We start from the raw sequence: 15,309 nt of genomic DNA, 5'->3' as shown, positions 1-15,309 counted from the left end.
CAGTCAAAATCTATAATTAAGTGAACAAAGCAAGATGCTATGGTGTATATGCACACTTTTAATTTTACTGTTTTATGGAGGTATAATTGATGTGTAATACACTATACAATTTAGAATGGAAAACTTTGGATGCATTCGAGAGGGGCGCACACTGTGACACCAGATAACCTGATGCATTCGAGAGAGGCGCACACTGTGACACCAGATAACCTGGTGGATTCACCAGATAACCTGATGGATTCGAGAGGGTCGCACACTGTGACACCAGATAACCTGATGGATTCGCCAGATAACCTGATGGATTCGAGAGGGGCGCACACTGTGACACCAGATAACCTGATGCATTCGAGAGGGGCGCACACGGTGACACCAGATAACCTGATGGATTCACCAGATAACCTGATGGATTCACCAGATAACCTGATGCATTCGAGAGGGGCGCACACTGTGACACCAGATAACCTGATGGATTGGAGAGGGGCGCACACTGTGACACCAGATAACCTGATGGATTCACCAGATAACCTGATGGATTCGAGAGGGGCGCACACTGTGACACCAGATAACCTGATGGATTCACCAGATAACCTGATGGATTCGAGAGGGTCGCACACTGTGACACCAGATAACCTGATGGATTCACCAGATAACCTGATGGATTCGAGAGGGTCGCACACTGTGACACCAGATAACCTGATGGATTCACCAGATAACCTGATGGATTCGAGAGGGGCACACACTGTGACACCAGATAACCTGATGGATTTGAGAGGGGCACACGCTTTGACACCATCCCCACTGTCACATGTCCATCATCTGTAAAAGTTTCTTTGTGCATCTCGGGCGTCTCTCCCTTCCACCACTGCTCACATCCTCCAGGGCCGCTACCTGTCACCAGGCAACCAGCGATTTTCTGTCACTATCAATCAATTTGCATTTTCAAGCATTGTATATAAATGGAAGCAAGAGTTCCTTTTCATAGCTGAGTCGTAGTCTATCGCACAGATTCATTTTGATCACTATCTGGGTTATTTCCACTGTTTAAAAATACATATATTCAGAGGGTACAAGTGTAGGCTTCTTACGTGCACACATTGCAGAGTGGTGATGTCCGGGCTGTAGTGCTCCCATCACCTGAATAATGAACATTTTACCCAAAAGGTGGTTTTCCAACCCTCACCTGCCTCCCACCCTCTCATCTTTTGGAGTCTGCAGAGTCCGTTATTCCATCTGTATGATCATATGTACCCCCTGTTTAGCTCCCACTTGTAAGTGAGAACATGCAGTACTGGACTCCCTCCCTTCCTCCCTGCTTCCCTTCCTCTCTTCTTCCTCCTCCTCCTCCTCCTCTTCCTCCTCCTCCTCTTTCTCTTCCTCCTTTCTTCTTTCTTCTTCCTCTTCTCTCCTTCTCTCTTTCTTCTTTTCTTTGACTGAGTCTCACTCTGTCACCCAGGCTGGAGTGCAGTGGTACAATCTCAGCTCACTGCAACCTCCGCCTCCCAGATTCAATCGATCTCTCGCCTCAGCTTCCTGAGTAGCTGAGATTACAGGTGCACACCACCACACCTGGATAATTTTTTAATTTTTCATAGGGACGGGGTTTTGCCATGTAGGCCAGGCTGGTCTTGAACTCCTGACCTTAAGTGATCTGCCCGCCTCGTGACTTTCTGTTTCTGAATTAGTTCATTGTTGCCACTTTTGAGCTATTACAAATAAAGCTTCCATGAACCTCTGAGCACAGGCGTTTGTGTGGATTCAAGCTTTCATTTCTCATGGATAACCCTACAGATAGAACGGCTGGTCACATGTTGGGTATTTATTTAACTTTTAAGGAAACTACCAAATTGTATCCCAAAGTAGTAGCGACAGTTTATATTCCCACCAGCAGCATGTAAAATTCCAGTTGCTCAACATCCTCCCTAATACTGAGTATAGTCTGTCTCTTAAATTTAGGCCCTTTTAATGAGCACATACCGGCATCTCACTGTGACTTCACTTGCACTTCCCTGTGACCACTCATGGCGTTGAACATCTTCCACCTGCTTAGTGCTTATTTGTGCATCTTTTGTTAAGTCTTTATTCAAATATTTTGCCCTTGTTAAAAATTTTGCTTGTCTCACTGTTGAGTTATAAGAGATCTTTATCTATTCTGGATATACATCATTAGATATATAATTTGCAAATATTTTCTTCCCATCTGTGGTTTGCCTTTTCAGTTTTTAAATAGTACCTTTGAAAAGCAAGTTTTTCATTTTGATGAAGTCTAACCTTTTTTTTTTTTTTTTTTTTTTTTGTGGGACAGAGTCTTGCTCTGTGATTCTCCTGTCTCAGCCTTCTGAGTAGCTGGGGCTACAGGTGCAAGCCACCACGCCCGGCTAATTTTTGTATTTTGTTTTGTATTTTCGTTTTACCATGTTGGTCAGGCTGGTCATGAACTCCTGACCTCAGTTGATCCACCTGCCTCGGCCTCTGGAAGTGCTGGGATTACAGGCGTGAGCCACCGTAACAGCCTATGTATCGATTTTTTTTGCCTGAACCAAACTGTCTTGGTTCCTGCGAGTTTATAAGCTTTGAAATCAGGTAACACCTTTAGGTTTGTTCTTCTTCTTGTCCTTCTTTCCTTCCTTCTCTTTCTTCTACACCTACTTCTCCATCTCCTTCTCCAGGCACCAGATACTGCAACCCCAGATTAATGAGTGGAATGGACAGAATAAGCACCTATTCTATTTGCTTGCTCTAGACACCCATTTAATATATTGTCCTCGAATAGAGGACATATCAAATACTAAGCTGGTAATACAGACTACACTTTTATCTTTGCCAAAAGGCTGAGAAAGAATTGCTCTTTTCTTAAAAAAAAAAAACAAAAACCTGCTTCTGGCTGGGTGAGGTGGCTCACGCCTGTAATCTCAACACTTTGAGAGGTTGAGGCGGGCGGATCACTTGAGGTCAGGAGTTCAAGGCCAGCCTGGCCAACATGGCGAAAACCCCGTCTCTACTAAACACAAAAATCACCTGAGTGCGGTGTCAGACGCCTGTAATTCCAGCTACTTGGGAGGCTGAGGCAGGAGAATCACTTGAACCTGGGAGGCAGAGGTTCTCGTGAGCCAAGATTGTGTCACTGCACTCCAGCCCGGGCAACAGAGAAAGACTCCACCTCAAAAATAAATAAACAAATAATAAAAAATTGCAACCGAGCGCAGTGGCTCATGCCTGTAATCCCAGCACTTTGGGAGGCTGAGGTGGGTGGATCACCTGATGTCAGGAGTTCAAGACCAGTCTGGCCAACATGACAAAACCTTTTTTCTACTAAAAATACAAAAATTAGCCAGGTGTGGTGGCAAGCACCTGTAATCCCAGCTACTGGGGAGGCTGAGGTGGGAGAATCCCTTGAACTCGGGAGGCAGAGCTTGCAGTGAGCTGGGATCACACCACTGCACTCCGGTCTGGGTGACACAGCAAGACTCCATCTCAAAAAAAAGAAAAAAAAGAAAAAAAAGAAAAAAAAGAAAGCTTCTCTGGGTCCTCCATATTTCCATATAAATTTTAATATCACATTGTCAATTTATGTAAAAAAGCCTTGAATTTCTTGGGGGGGTGTGTTAACGCTATAGATCAATGTGGGAAAATTTGACATCTTAATAATTGCTATGGATTGAATGTCTCCCAAATTTACATGTTGAAACCTGATACCCAATGTGGTGGTATTTGGACGAGGGGACTTTGGGAGATGATAAGGTCATGAGGATAGAGCCCACATAGACGGGATTCGTGCCCTTACAACAGAGACCCCAGAGAGCTCCCTCACTCCTTCTGCTACGTGAGGACACAATAAGAAGACAGCGGTCTGTGAACCGGGAAGCCAGCCCTCGCCAGATACCAAATCTGCTGCTGCCTCAATCTTATACTTACCAGCCTCCGGAACACGAGAGATAAACGTTTGCTGTTTAAGCCACCTAATGTATATTGCTGTAGGAGCCCAAACAGATTAAGACAATCATACTGAATCTTCCAATTCATAAATCAGATATATTTTTGCCAATTCAGAAATGTGGTATATTAATTGAAATCTTTAATTTCTCTCAGCAACATTTTGTAGTTTTCAGCATTAAAAATTTTAACATCTTTTGTTACATTTTTTCCTAAGCATTCCATGTTCTTTAGCACTATTGTAAATTATTTTTTAATAATTATTTGATGCCATTACATAATACAAATGATTTTATTTTTATTTTTTTGTAGACAGAGGGTTTTGCCACATTGTTCAGGCTGGTCTTGAACTTGTGAGCTCAGGCAATCTTCCCACCTCTGTCTCCCAAAGTTCTGGGGTTACAGGCATGGGCCACGGCTCCCAACCAAGAATACAAATCATTTTACTATAGCAACGTTGTATCCCATGACCTTGACAAATTCATTTATTAGTTCTAGAAGATTTTTTGTAAATTTCTTGGGATATTATACAGAAGCAATCGTAAACTTTGCAAATAAAAATAATTGTACTTATTTCTATCTTAAAAAAAATTTAAGTTCTGAGATACACGTGCAGAACGTGCAGGTTTGTTACATAGGTATATATTGTTTGTTATATAGCCAGAGTGGTTTGCTGCACCCATCAACTCGTCATCGAGGTTTTAAGCCCTGCATGCATTAGGTATTTGTCCTAATGCTCTCCCTCCCCTTAGTCCCCACCCCCGACAGGCCCTGGTGTGTGATGTTCCCCTCCCTGTGTCCATGTGTTCTCATGGTACAACTTCCACTCATGGGTGAGAACATGCGGTGTATGGTTTTCTGTTCCTGTGTTAGTTTGCTGAGGATGATAGCTTCCAGCTTCATCCATGTCCCTGCAAAGGACATGAACTCGTTCTTTTTCATGGCTGCATTTACTTTATTTATTTATTTATTTATTTATTTATTTATTTATTTATTTTTTATTTATTGAGACAGAGTCTCCCTTTGTCTCCCAGGCTGGAGTGCAGTGGCATAATCTTGGCTCAACGCAACCTCTACCTCCCAGATTCAAGCAATTCTCCTGCCTCAGCCTCCCAAGTAGCTGGGATTACAGGTGCCCACCACCAAACCTGGATAATTTTTGTAATTTCAGTAGAGACGGGGTTTCGCCATGTTGGACAGGCTGGTTTTGAACTCCTGATCTCAAGTGATCCTCCCACCTTGGCCTCCCAAAGTGCTGGGATTACAGGCATGAGCCGCCGCGCCCAGCCCAATTACACCTATTTCTGATCATTATACCTTTTCTTTCTTTTTCTAATCTTATCGCATTGGCTAGGGCTTTCCGAACAATGTTGAAAAGGTGGTGAGAGGAAAGTGGAGCGAGATGCTCAAGTAGAACCCTCCAGCAATCATCCCCACCCCCGCCTCCCCCGCCTAGGACCACAAAACAGAAAACTCCCAAGGTGAGAAAGCACCTTCATAAGAACCAAAAATCAGATGAACAGTTGCAGCATCTGGTTTTCATATCATCTCAAGAAAAGAGGCGCTGGAGAGGACAGGAAAGACGGTCTCAAAATGCTGACATCACCCATCTCCTATCCCACAGCTCGGAGAGAACCCGTGTGCGGGGGGAGGTAGAGCACAGTGACGACAGCGCTTCGTGTTGGTAGTCGGTGCTGCCCAGTCGCAGTGGAAAGCAACACAGAGCAGCACCCACAGGCACGGCATTCACACCAGCCCTCGCAAAGGCAAATCCTCAGTCCCAGTGGTGTGAACCTGAGTTCTAGCAAACCACACACTGCCGGCTAAAGGGCTCTGGAGTCCTCAATAAACTTGAAAGGCAGCCTAGGCCACAGGGATTGCAGTTCCTGGAAACGCCCTGGAGCCAGTGGACTTGGGGTGCACATGACCTAGTGAGACAGCAGCGGGGGCAGCCCAGGGAGTGCTTGCGTCAACCCTCACCCACCCCCAGGCTGGCAGCTCACGGCGCTGGGAGAGATTTGTTCCTTCTACTGGATGAGCAGAGAGAGGAGGATAAAGAGGACTTTGTCTTTCCGCTTAGTACCAGCTCAGCCACAGAAAAATAACTCATCCAGCGGAGTCCTGAAGCTCCCTGTTCTAGGCCCCAGCTCCTGGACAACATTTCCAGACATATGCAGGGCCAGAAGGAAACCTGCGGCCTGGAAGGAAAGGGTCCTGTCCCCGCAGCATTCTTCACCTCCTGACTAAACAGTCCTTGGTCCTTAAATAAATACCAGCAGTCCAGGCAGTGCTCGCCACGGGCCCTGCCTGAGACTCAGAGCCTTCCTGGCTTTAAGTGGGACCCAGCACATCTCCAGCTGCTGTCGCCAGAGAGAGGCTCCTTCTCCGTGAGGAAAGCGAGAGAAGAGTGAAGAGGACTTTGCCTTGCAATGGGGGTACCAGCTCAGCCACAGTAAAGAAAGCACCAGGCAGACTCCTAAAGTCCCAGATGCCAGGCCTTAGTTCCTGGATGGCATTTCAGCACCTGCTCTGGACTGGAAGGGAATCTGCCACCCTGAAGAGAGAGACACAAGCCTGGCCGCCTTTGCCACCTGCTGACTAAAGAGCCCCTGGGGCTTGAAGAAACATCGGTGGTAGCGAAGCAGTTCCTGCCACGGGCCGGGGTGGTAGTGGCCATGGGGCGAGACCATGCTTGAGGAAAGGAGAGGGAAGAGTGAAAAGGACTCTGTTTTTAACTCGGGTGTCAGCACACCCTCAGTAAAATCAAGCACCAAGCAGATTCCAAAACTTCCCAATTCTAGGCCCTAGCTCCTGGAAAGCATTTCGAGATTCACCCTGGTTTCTAGACGCACCCTGGGCCAGAAGGGAGCCCGCCGCCCTGAAAGGAAAGACACAAGCCTCGCTGCATTCACCGAAGAGCACCTGGGCCGTGGGAGTGAAGCCTCAGTTGGGAGTGAAACAAACCTCAGTGGGAGTGAAGCCACAGTTGCCGCAGGCTGTAGCAGAGGCCCAGGGCCGGGCTGGCTTCAGGTCCATCAGCGGGAGTGAAGTCACAGTTGCCACAGGCTGTAGCGGAGGCCCAGTGCTGGCCTGGCTTCAGGTCTGACCCAGCATGGTCCTGAGGAGAGAGGCCATTTCTCTTACTATCTCCTGTCTCTGAAGAGAAGGAGGAAGTAAAAGCTGAAAAACAACAGGAATGAAGTCAGTGGGAAGACCAGCTGGCGCCACTGATGACCAGGCCTGCAGTTAAAAGACTAACCCCCCACTCCAACTACATGTGCTATCTGTAGGTGTTAATCGATCACGACCCTGTCATGTGGACCCCTTCAAGTTGTAAGCCCTTAAAAGGGCCGGGAACTCTTTCTTCCAGGAGCTCGGTTCTTGAGACGCAAGTCTGCCAACGCTCTGGGCCAAATAAAGCCTCTTCCTTCTTTAATCCAGTGTCTGAGGGGTTTTGTCTGCAGCTCATCTTGCCACAGTCCCAGTGCTGGTGGCCATGGGAGTGCTCATGTCGCCCTCCCCTAACTCCAGACAGCTCAGAGACTCCGTTTGTTTGGGGGAAAGTGAAGGAAAAGAACAAGAGGCTCCACCTGGTAATGCAGGGCATTCTCCCAGATCTTTCTTGAGACCACCAAGGTGGTGCCTCTATGAGTCTGCCAGAGTCATGGTGTTACTGGGCTTGAGGTGCCTCCAATGCAGATATGGCTGCAGTGACCAAAGACTTAGATCACAGCCCTCAATTCCCTTTGAACACCAGGAAAGCCTTCTGAAGAAGGATGGGAGGCTGGGCACGGTGGCTCAAGCCTGTAATCCCAGCACTTTGGGAAGCCAAGGTGGGTGGATCACCTGAGGTTGGGAGTTTGAGACCAGCCTGACCAACATGGAGAAACCCCCATCTCTACTAAAAGTACAAAATTAGCTGGGTGTGGTGGTGCATGCCAGTAATCCCAGCTATTCAGGAGGCTGAGGCAGGAGAATCACTTGAACCCAGGAGGTGGAGGTTGCCGTAAACTGAGATCATGCTGCTGCACCCCAGCCTGAGCAACAAGAGCGAAACTCCATCAAAAAGAAGAAGAAGAAGAAGAAGAAGAAGAAGAAGAAGAAGAAGAAGAAGAAGAAGAAGAACAGACCCAAACATGGTGGCTCATGCCTATAATTCCAGCACTTTGGGAAGCCAAGGAGGGAGGATCACTTGAATCCATGAGCTCGAGACCAGCCTGGGCAACATACTGAGACCCTGTGCCTACAAAAAATATAAAACTCAGTTGGACATGGTGGCACGTGCCTGTAGTCCCAGCTACTTGGGAGACTGAGGTGAGGGGATTGCTTGAGCCCAGGAGGCTGAGGCTGCAGTGAGCCATGATCATGCCATTGCACTCCAGCCTGAGTGGCAGAGTGAGACTCTGTCTCAGAAAAAAGAAACGAAGAAGGAAAGATGGGTACACACAAGCACAGACTGTGGAGATTACAATAAATAATTCTTTAATGCCCAGGCATAGACCAACATCCACAAGCATCAAGAGCATCCATGAAAACATGACCACACAAAATGAACTAAAGAAGACATGAGTGACCAATCTCACTGTGACAGAGATATGTGAACTTTCAGAGAAAAAATTCAAAATGGCTGTTTTGAGGAAGCTCAATGAAACGCAAGACAACACAGAGAAGGAATTCAGAATCCTATCAAATATATTTAACAAAGAGATTGAAATAATTTTTAAAAATCAAGCAGAAATTCTTGACCTGAAAAATGTAATTGACATACTGAAGAATGCATCAGATCTCTTACCAGCAGAACTGATCAAGCAGAAGAAAGAATTAGTGAGGCTGAAAGCAGGCTATTTGAAAATACGCAAGAAAAATTTCTTTTTTGTTGAAAAAGAAAAAAGAATAAAAAACTATAAAGTGAGAAATAAAATAAAAACAATAAAGGACAACTACAAGATCTAGAAAATAGCCTCAGAAGAGCAAATTTAAGCATTAGAGGAGGTAAAGAGAGAGATCAGGATAGAAAATCTATTTAAAGAGATAGTAACAGCTCCCAAACCTGTCAATATTCAAATACAAGAAGATTATAGAATACCAAGTAGATTTAACCCAAAGAAGACGACCTCAAAGGCATTTAATAATCAAACTCCCAAAAGTCAAGGGTGAAGAAATAATTCTGAAGGCAGAAAGAGAAAGGAAACAAGTAACTTATAAGGAGCTCCAGTATATCTTGCAGCAGACTTTTCAGTGGAAAACTTATAAGCCAGGAGAGAGTGGCATGACATATTTAAAGAGCTGACAGAAAAAAAACTTTCATCCTAGAATAGCATATCCAGTGAAAATATTCTGAGGTCAGGAGTTTGAGACCAGGCTGGCCAACATGGTGAAACCCCATCTCTAGTAAAACTACAAAAATTAGATGGGTGTTGTGATGCGAACCTGTAATCCCATCTACTTGGGAGGCTGAGGCAGGAGAATCACTTGAACCCAGAAGATGGAGGTTGCAGTGAGCTGAGATCGCGCCACTGCACTCCAGTCTGGGCGACAGAGTGAGACTGTCACAAAAACATAATAATAGTAATAATAAAAGAAAAAGGCAAAAATTCAAACAACTAAACAGAAACTGGGCAAAAGAACTGAAACAGCCCTCCACAGAAGAGGAGATGTGGAGGAACGGCTAATGAAAACACGAAGAGGGTCTCAACCTAACAGGGGGAGATATCACGTGACACCACCAGACTGGCAGAAATCCCACAACCCAATCAATGCCAGTGTTGGGGAGAATGGAGGGTAGCAGGAACACCAGGCACTGCTAAGAATGGTTATGAAATATATTTTTGTTACGCTTGTATATGAAAGGGTGTGTATTGGGGGTTATGAGGAAAATTACATTTCTTACCTGGGATGAAATTTTAAAACTTGAAAGCTACTGACCCGAAGAAACTTGCACTTGTGTATAAAAGAAATGCCCAAGAACGTTCCTAGCAAAACACAGTCCTAAGGGCTCCAACCTGGCCGAACACTCACCCACAGGGACATGAAGACATTTCCCACACTCCCCTCAGACGACGGGAGATCACACAGCAATGAAAATGAATCGTCAGTGTGGGTGGGTCTCAGGGGGAGAATGGAAGACAAAAACAGACATTGAGCAGATGCTCAGAGCCGTGCAGCGTAGGAGCAGCCACGCAGGAGAATTTTCTCACATCAAATTTCAAAACTACAGTCAAGGCAACAGAGCAAGACCCTGCCTCAAAAAGAAAACAGAAAGTTCCAAAACTAAATTGCATATTTTTTAGGTGTTTAGGGATGTACGCATACACGGTGAAAGAAACGTACTGTGAAGAAAAGTCCAGGAAGAATAAAGACGAAAGCAGGAAGTGATTCCCTCTGTAGGAGAAGGGGAGGGACTGGGACTCAGGCAGGGCCTCCAGGGAGCATCCAAAGTTATGTCTCTTCAGATTCTATTCCCTAAACCTGGTGGAGGTCCTATGTGTCCAATGTGTCAATATTCTTTATACCTCACCCATATTTTACAAATGCTTTATTTCTATTCAATATTTAGAAGACGGTTATAAACAAGATGCATTCAATAGCAAGATGGCCGATGAACATCAGGAAGGAACATCCATGAGGTTCCATTCACGGAACCTCGCCATGGATACGCTTGTGATCAAGGGCCTGGTCTCCCCTCAAGACACAGTCAGAGAGCAGAGGCCACACCATCATAGCAGGGGAGCAGGACCAGCTGGGACAGGGTCCTTCTGTGAACCTGCTGCATCGCCAGGCTGTGCGAACGGACTCAGCTGCCAGAACTCACAGAACATCAGTATCAGCACCGAAACCTCACAGGAAAAATAGTAAGTTCTAAGTTTCTCCATTAATAGTAACTCTCAGATTAATCTCGGTCATCCATCCCTTCTCCATGAAATCACTTTTTATAGCTTTGCATGGGTCTATTTTTCAATTTATATTTTATTTTACTGATTGAAAAGATAAATATTGTGTGGTATGTGATTTTGTCTCTGTCAGTCAAGATAATCATAGTTTTACTTCTATTATTATTATACCAATATCACTTAGGTTTTTTTAAGCTTTTCAATTCCTGGGGGTATTAATCAGGGTCTTTCTGTCTCGTGAGACAGAAAACAAATCCAAACTGTGTAAGAGAAAAAGGAATGTATTGATCACAAGGACTGAGAAGCTCCCAGGCTTAACTTGCTTGGGATTCAACTACATGTACAGTTTCAAGTGGGGTCCTGTAACACACTCTCTCTCTCTCTCTACTTCCCCAACATCAGCTCCATGTTTAGCTCCACGAACTTCAGACTTAAACAGCATCACTGGCTCCTGCCCAGGATTCCAGCTCCACAAACCTCAAACTAGAACACCAGCCCGGCTTCTCTGCAGGTCTCCAGCTCCAAAACCTAAGACATCAGCGGCAGTACAAACACCTCCCAGGGACTCCAGCTCCGGGACCCTCAGACTTCAACCACAGCACCAGCTCTTCCCCGGATCTCCAGCTCCATGACCCTCAGACTTAAAAAAACAGCAGCACCAGCTCATCTGTGAATCTCCAGCTCCACGATCCTCCAACAAGAAACACACCAGCTCCTCCCCGGGTCTCCAGCTGAATGACCCTCAGAGTAGACCAACACCACTCACCCCTGGATCTCCAGCTCCGCAAACCTCACACTAGAGCAGAAACACCAGCTCCTCCGCGGGTCTCCAGCTTTACAAACTAAGACATCAGTGGCAGCTCTGGCTCCTCCCAGGGGCTCAAGCTCCGGGTCCCTCAGACTTGAACCGCAGCACCAGCTCTTCCCCAGATCTCCAGCTCAATGACCTTCAGACTTAAACAACAGAAGGACCAGCTCCTCCCTGGGTTTCCAGCTCCACGACCCTCAACCAGAACACCATCAGCTCCTCCCTGGATCTCCAGCTGCACGAAACTCACACTAGACACCAACTCTGGCTCCTCCGCAGGTCTCCAGCGCCACAACCTAAGACATCAGAGGCAGCACTGGCTCCTCCCATAGATTTCAGCCCTGGGACCCTCAGATTTGAACCACAGGACCACCTCCTCCCCGGGTCTCCAGCTGCAGGGCCCGGAAACGAGAATATCAGCTCCTCCCTGGGTGTCTAGCTGCACGCACCTCAAACTAGAACATCAGCTTTGTCCCGGGTCTTCAGCTGCACGACACTCAAACTAGAAAAACAACAGCTCCTCCCTGGGTCTCCAGCTCTACAACACTCAAACTAGAACAACATCAGCTCCTCTCCAAGTCTCCAGCTCCACGGCTCTCAAATTAGAACATCAGCTCCTTCCCAGGTTTCCAGCTGCATGAACCTCAAACTAGAAAAACACCAGCTCCTCCCTGGGTCTCCAAGCTCCATGACCCTCAATCTAGAGCAACATCAGCTCTTCCTCGGGTCTCCAGCTGCATGATGCTCAAACTAGAAAAACAACAGCAAACAAAAAAACTTCACCTGGTTTTTCTAGTTTGAGGGTCGTGCAGCTGGACATCCAGGAAGGAGCTGATTTTAATCTATTTTGAGGGTCGTGGAGATGGACACCCAGGGAGGATCTGGTGTTTTTCTAGTTTGAGGGTCGTAGAGCTGGACCCCAAGGGAAGAGGTACTGTTGTTCTAGTTTGAGGGTCGTGGAGCTGGACACCCAGGGAGAAGCTGGTGTTTTTCTAGCTTGAGGGTTGTGGAGCTGGACATCCGGGCAGAGCAGTGTTGTTCTAGTTTGAGGATGTTTGAGGGTAGGCTGCACGACCCTCAAATTAGAAAAACACTAGCTCCCCCTAGGTCTCCAGCTCCACAAACCTGACACTAGAAAAACACCAGCTTATCCCCGGATCTCCAGCTTCACGACCCTCAGACTTAAAGAAGAGCAGCACCAGCTCCTCTCCGGGTCTCCAGCTCCACGAACCTCAAAATAGGAAAACAGATCCTCCCGGTGTCTCCAGCTCCACGATCCTCTGATCATATAAACATTAGCCCCTCCCCAGGTCTCCAGATGCAGGAGCCTCAAACTTGAACATCACCTTCTCCTGGTGTCTCCAGATCCATGACCCACTGATCAGAAAAACATCAGCTCCTCTCTGGGTCTCCAGCTCCATGACCCTCAATCTAGAAAATCAGCTCCTCCCTGAGTGTCCAGCTGAAAGACCCTCAACGGGAACAATACCAGCTCCTCCCTGAATCTTCAGATGCACAACCCTCAATCTAGAACATCAGCTCCTCTCCGGGTCTGCAGCTGCAAGACTTTAAAACTAGAACATCAACTCCTCTCTGGGTCTCCGGTTCCGTGACCCACAATCTAGAACATTAGCTCCTCCCTGAGTCTCCAGCTGAAAGACCCTCAACGCGGTCAACATCAGCTCCTCCCTGAGTCTTCAACTGCATGAATCTCAATTTAGAACATCAACTCCTCTCCAAGTCTACAGCTGTAGGGCCCTCAATCTAGAACATCACCTCCTCTCCGGGTCTCCAGCTGTAGGGCCATCAAATGAGAACATCAGCTCCTCCCCGGGTCTTCAGCTGCACGAACCTCAATCTAGAACATCAGCTCCTCTGCGGGTCTCCAGCTCCATGACCCACAATCTAGAACATCAGCTCCTCCCTGAGTCTCCAGTTGAAAGACCCTCAATGCGAACATCAACTCCTCCCTGAGTCTTCAGTTGCACGATCCTCAAACTAGAACATCAGCTTCTCCACTGGTCTCCAGCTATAGGGCCTTCAAATTAGAACATCATCTCTTCCCCGGGTCTTCAGCTACACGAACCTCAATCTAGAACATCAGCTCCGCTCTGGGTCTGCAGCTGCAAGACCCTCAAACTACAACATCAGCTCCTCCCCAGGTCTCCAGCTTCATGACCCTCAAGCTAGAACATCAGCTTTTCCCTGAGTCTCCAGCTGAAAGACCCTCAATGCAAACAACATCAGCTCCTCCCTGAGTCTTCAGTTGCACAACCCTCAAACTGGAACATCAGCTCCTCCCCGAATCTCCAGCTGCACAATCTTCAATCTAGAACATCTGCTCCTCTCCAGGTCTGCAGCTGCACGAACCTCAAACTAGAACATCAGCTCCTCCCCAGGTCTGCAGTTGCACGAACCTCAAACTAGAACATCAGCTCCTCCCCGGGTCTGCAGCTGCACGAACCTCAATCTAGAACATTAGCTCCTCCCCGGGTCTTCAGCTGCACGACCCTCAATCTAGAATATCTGCTCCTCCCCGGGTCTTCAGCTGCACGAACCTCAATCTAGAACATTAGCTCCTCCCCGGGTCTTCAGCTGCACGACCCTCAATCTAGAACATCCGCTTCTTCCCGGGTCTTCAGCTGCACGACCCTCAATCTAGAACATCCGCTCCTCCCCAGGTCTCCAGCTCCATGACCCACAATCTAGAACATCAGCTCCTCCCTGAATCTCCAGTTGAAAGACCCTCAATGCGAACAACATCAACTCCTCCCTGAGTCTCAGTTGCACGATCCTCAAACTAGAACATCAGCTTCTCCACTGGTCTCCAGCTATAGGGCCTTCAGATTAGAACATCAGCTCCTCCCCGAATCTCCCGCTGCACAATCTTCAATCTAGAACATCCGCTCCTCTCTGGGTCTGCAGCTGCACGAACCTCAAACTAGAACATCAGCTCCTCCCCGGATCTTCAGCTACACGAACCTCAATCTAGAACATCAGCTCCTCTCTGGGTCTGCAGTTGCAAGACCCTCAAACTACAACATCAGCTCCTCCCTGGGTCTCCAGCTCCATGACCCTCAATCTAGAACATCAGCTTTTCCCTGAGTCTCCAGCTGAAAGACCCTCAATGCAAACAACATCAGCTCCTCCCCGAATCTCCAGCTGCACAACCTTCAATCTAGAACATCTCCTCCTCCCCGGGTCTTCAGCTGATGAACCTCAATCTAGAACATCCGCTCCTCTCCGGGTCTCCAGCTCCATGACTCACAATCTAGAACATCAGCTCCTCCCTGGGTCTTCAGCTGCATGAACCTCAATCTAGAACATCAGCTCCTCTCCGGGTCTTCAGCTCCATGACCCACAATCTAGAACATCAGCTCCTCCCTGAATCTCCAGTTGAAAGACCCTCAATGCAAACAACATCAACTCCTCCCTGAGTCTCAGTTGCACGATCCTCAAACTAGAACATCAGCTTCTCCACTGGTCTCCAGCTATAGGGCCTTCAGATTAGAACATCAGCTCCTCCCCGAATCTCCCACTGCACAATCTTCAATCTAGAACATCCGCTCCTCTCTGGGTCTGCAGCTGCACGAACCTCAAACTAGAACATCAGCTCCTCCCCGGATCTTCAGCTACACGAACCTCAATCTAGAACATCAGCTCCTCTCTGGGTCTGCAGTT

At 47.3% G+C, this 15,309-nt stretch overlaps 1 non-coding gene across 1 annotated transcript; it reads right to left on the bottom strand.

The window, feature by feature from the left end:
* Positions 1-2,652: 2,652 nt before the first annotated feature.
* On the bottom strand, positions 2,653-2,840 carry LOC119626121 (U2 spliceosomal RNA). Its single transcript, XR_005242299.1, has one exon. It is a non-coding gene; the product is annotated as a U2 spliceosomal RNA (small nuclear RNA).
* Positions 2,841-15,309: the final 12,469 nt, after the last annotated feature.

The sequence above is a fragment of the Chlorocebus sabaeus genome, chromosome 15 (genome assembly GCF_047675955.1).
Source record: "Chlorocebus sabaeus isolate Y175 chromosome 15, mChlSab1.0.hap1, whole genome shotgun sequence".
Lineage (NCBI taxonomy): Eukaryota > Metazoa > Chordata > Mammalia > Primates > Cercopithecidae > Chlorocebus > Chlorocebus sabaeus.
Note: the sequence above shows the minus strand (reverse complement) of the source record. Positions and strands in the feature narration are given on the sequence as shown.